The sequence below is a fragment of the Patella vulgata genome, chromosome 5 (assembly GCF_932274485.2).
Source record: "Patella vulgata chromosome 5, xgPatVulg1.2, whole genome shotgun sequence".
Taxonomy (NCBI): domain Eukaryota; kingdom Metazoa; phylum Mollusca; class Gastropoda; family Patellidae; genus Patella; species Patella vulgata.
Window position 1 is genome coordinate 2377126 of NC_065883.2, and position 4862 is coordinate 2381987.

Below are 4862 nucleotides of genomic sequence, written 5' to 3' on the forward strand. Positions count from 1 at the left end.
TGTCTTATTTTGGCTTCACATGTTATATAGGTTATTATTTAGACATTTATTCACATGACAAACCTATATCAACTCGACCGCCATTTAATAATTTAATTTAAAAAGGGCGAATCGAGGCTAAGTCTCGAATAACGAGTACCGTTGTTACAATAATAAACAAACTAAGCTACATCTTGTCTCAGAATAAAGTAATTTGAATGAAATTTTCAATATATTCATTTTGCATTATCTATTTGTTAAGTATTATAGCAAGAACAACCAGCCCTTTATCATCTTACATAACGTATCTTTAAAATGTGACTTTTTTTACAATTAGTTTTTAAGATACAAATGTTGGAGGATAAATTTTGTAAATATATCTTCTGGGGCTACTGGGAATTTCCAAATAAAACATCTTTACATGCTAGATGAAATTAACTGCCGTGATTTATCACACTAGCATATTATTAATCATGCCAAGAACTTTTTTTAAAATTATTTTGGGGGGACTTGCATCTCGATTTGATGGAAGACATTCAAAGTCATCAGAGAAATAATGTAAATCCTTTGGACATTGAGTAACAAACGTGACATTATTTTGCTTTGTACAAATAATAAACTTTCTGTTCATTACTGAGATATCCTGTATATATATAATTATAATAGAAAAGGAAATAAACATATTTACCTTTAACCAGATATTTACTGTATTCACTGATCTGAAAATCAAATAATGTACAATTGACCTCTTGACCATATCTACGACACACAACTTCACTCCGTACTACAATAACAAATAATAACAAGATGACATCACTACAAACTACACGGACATTGCAAGCAATAAACAACAATTAAACATACATTATGGGATATTAGATAAAGAACTGACAGTGCTCACTATAATAGTTAAAAACTAGAAAATGTAAAGAGAATATGCTGACAATTTCTATCAAATTGATCCACTCTGAACCGAGATTTTAGCGATTGAAATTTCCCCTAGCCTCTATCATCTTTACTAGAGTCAATACGATAAAAAGCATAGTCTCGATTATACATTTATTGATTAAATCGTGAAGGGAAGTTATGCAGTAAATCGGGTCATAATCCACAAAACATCGCAGGCTAGCGATGCCATCGAGAGTTGATTATGGTCCGGATAAGTTAATCAATGTCTAATTAATAATTTATATAACATTTCAGTTCTAAAGAAAGACCTGTAATAGGCAGATTTAGTTTTTGCATAATGTATATTTAAGGAAGTGATATGGGGTTTAAGGTCCTACTTTTCTGCTACATCCGCTCTTGTGCCCTGCTTTATTATCCCGGTTGGTGCAAAAATAGAATGTTAAACCCCATTTCTGCCTGTTGTCTGTGGGGCGGGGGTGGGGTGGGTGGTTGGATGGCCGAATGGTTGGTTAGCGTGTGCGCGTTGTATCATCAGGTCTGTCATTGAGTCAACTGGCGTGGTTTCGATTCGCCGGTTGTACGTGACAAGAAGTAGGGTTGCCTGTCTTATCAACCATAAGACAACGAGCAATTAACCTGAAAGTACTTTTCCGCGATTACTCAAAAATTGTTAGACCTGGATGACAGATCTTTTGATCTAAAGTGGAGAATCGAAACCACGCCACTTGACTCAAAGACAGATCGTAGATCTAAAGCGGGGATTCGAAACCAAGCCACTTGACTCAATGTCAGATCTTAGATCTAAAGCGGGGATTCAAAACCACGCCACTTGACTCAATGACAGATCTTAGATCTAAAGCGGGGAATCGAAACCACGCCACTTGATTCAATGAACGATCTTAGATCTAAAGCGGGGATTCGAAACCAAGCCATTTGACTCAATGAACGATTTTAGATCTAAAGCGGGGATTCGAAACCAAGCCACTTGAATCAATGACAGATCGTAGATCTAAAGCGCACGCATTAGACCACTCGACCTCCCAGATTCCCATTTAAGATGCCAAGACTGACACAAGACACATTTGGTGGAAAGCATTGGACATGACACACTCTATTGATTTACAACGTGCTGTGACTTTCCGTTCCGTAGTCATCAAATTGTCTCAACAAACAAGTTTTCCTATCAGATAAGCTTTCAGATGAGACAAAGCGGTTGCGTGGGCGTATTCTCTTGACACTTGCGGTGGGCTCATTTCTATTTCCATTGAATCCCGGTTGTAGATTTCCTACAATAGATATTTTGATTCTGTTTTCCTAATTAAATGTTAAATAATTAATTTGGGTACCTTTAAGCTTGGGTCAAGATAAAGAGAGAGATAGGGGTTAATTAAACATGCATTATACAAGAGATAAATCTGCCTACCCCATGTCTTTCTTTAGGATTGAAATGTTATCTAAATTATTAATTAGACATTAATTAACTTATCCAGACCATAATAAACGCTCGATGACATTGGATTTCTCCGATGTTAAATAGGTTAGAGCAGTTCAGCCATGTTTTGATTTAAGCTAAAAATGGAGGAGCGAGACATAGCTTCGAACAACCAATACGGTGGTTGAAATTATTGCACACATCTTGTCAAAACTTCAAAGGCTAATATCTTCGCTCGCAATAGAGTAATTTGAATGAAATTTTCAAATTATTCATTTTACATCATCTATTTTCGAACTCTTATAATCTCTTTATGTGTGGAGAATGGGTTAGGTTTAAGAATTTGAGGGAGAGGCTACGTCAGCACTAACCTAGGATGATGAAACATTTTGGGGTGATTTTCCTGGAGATCAGTATAGTGTTTTCTGATGATTTTGCATGCACTTGCTCCTGTTGCGCTAACTGGGACTACACAAGGGGCTATTGCGCTAGTCGTGTGAATATTCAGACGGGGGTGGGGGCTGTTGTTATCAATTTATCAATCCAGAATTATTCTCTTGTTATCCTAAACGTTTTAATTTCTTCTGTAGTTTCAAAGTCGCTCTTGGTCTTTTCTATTGGCGTGACAATGAGATCAGAAATGTCATGATTTTGTTGGTTGAAGTGAATTGAGACAGGTTTGTCTTTTTTTGTGACTATGTCTGACCGGTGGCCGTTAATTCTTTCCCTAATTGCATTTTGAGTCTCCCCTACGTATTGCTTGTCACATTTTCTGCATGAAATTAGATAAATTATGTTTGAACTACTGCATGAAAGTTGGTCTAATATTGGGAATTGTGTGCCAGATGTTTTGTTATGGAAATGGTCGGATATGTCTATGATTTTGCATGTTTGACATTTTGGGTGGCCACAAGTTTTGATTTTAATTACTGATTGCATATTATTTGTTTCTTTGGCGGCAAGTTCAGCTAGAGTGTTTCTTTTAAAGTTCGGAGATAGCGTTTGGAGTATCTCTAAGTTTGCTAAACACCAGCGTACATGCTGACTCAAAGTCGGTTTTCTGAGTACATATCCTATGGACACGGAGAATCTGAGATTTTATGATGCCAAAGAAGGTTTACTTTGGGTGAAAGGAGCTCTTGAACAATAATTGATGCTTGTCGACTTCTTTGAAATATACTTTAGTTTCCAATTGACCAGTGTTTTTGGTGTTGTTACATTTAAAAACGGTAGTTTCAAGGAAATCTATTCTGTTATGACTTCAATTTGCGGTTAATTTGACAGATGCATGATGATTGTTCAGAATGTTGAAAATCTTCCAAAATTCGTGTAGTGTGTACGTCCAGATTATAAAAACGTCATCTAAAAAACGTCCATAGAAATCCCTTTCCCACTCCACCAGAAGAGATTTGCATAACTCGGAGCAAATCGTTTTCCCATCGCAGTTCCGGAAGACTGGAGGTATACTTGGTCGTTGAAAGCGAAGTCATTCCTCCTCAGACAAATATCGAGTAATTTGAGGATTTCTTCGTCCGGTCTGGATGCTTGCGGGTTCCAAAGAAATGCTTTCTTAACTGCTTCAACTACGATGTTCATGCTCTGTACGTCGATGGATACTAAAATGGTGTGCCCAGGGACTCTTAACTGTTTGATTTTATGAATAAAATGGCTAGTGTCTTTAAGGTAGGATGGGTGTTGGCTTGCTATGGGTAATAAGAAATGGTTTATATATTGTGATACGTTGTTTGATTCGCTGCCACAACCTGATATTATTGGGCGTCCCTTGGGTAATTTAAGTTGGACTAATAAAGACACGGGTGTAAAATAAATAGGGGTTTAACGTCCACTCGACACAAACTAGGTCATTTCGGGACTAACACATTGTTCAATTCTATTTCAATAATTCACTTGCGCGCAGGGTCTTTAGCAGTGGGGGGAAACTGGAGGTGTTTTTCAGGGCATCCAGTATTTTTCTATATTTTCCATATATACCAACAGGACGAAGGCTCTGACATGGCTAGTCGTTCGTGTTGATAATGGCGTGCAAATAAAAGACCACATGGCAGTTGGAATTCGATATAAGAGTAGGCCGTAGTCCCGCTATCGGGGCCAAATTTCTCTCATATCATACTGTATGGCGTATGCCCGTCTTCATTAGCCCAATCGGGGAAGACAAGCAGGACGTAAAACCCCATTTCATTTTTCATTTATATACCAAATACTGTAAATGACAAGCATATAAATGTTTCTGTGGGACAAGGAGTAGGATTGCCTGTCTAACCTCGTGGGTTTTTCCGGGTCCTCCAGTTTCCTCTTACTGCTTATAAAGACCCCTACGCGCAAGCGAATTATTAAAATAAAGTTGAACAATATGTTAGTCCCGATATGACCTCCACCCTCTCTCTATCTCTCTCAATCTCTCTCTCTCTCTCTCTCTCTCTCTCACTTTCACGTGTCGTATCAGACGTTATCTGGAGATGTAATTAAAATATGGCTATAATTACAATAACAACATTACTTTACTTAATTATCACGTTGACCC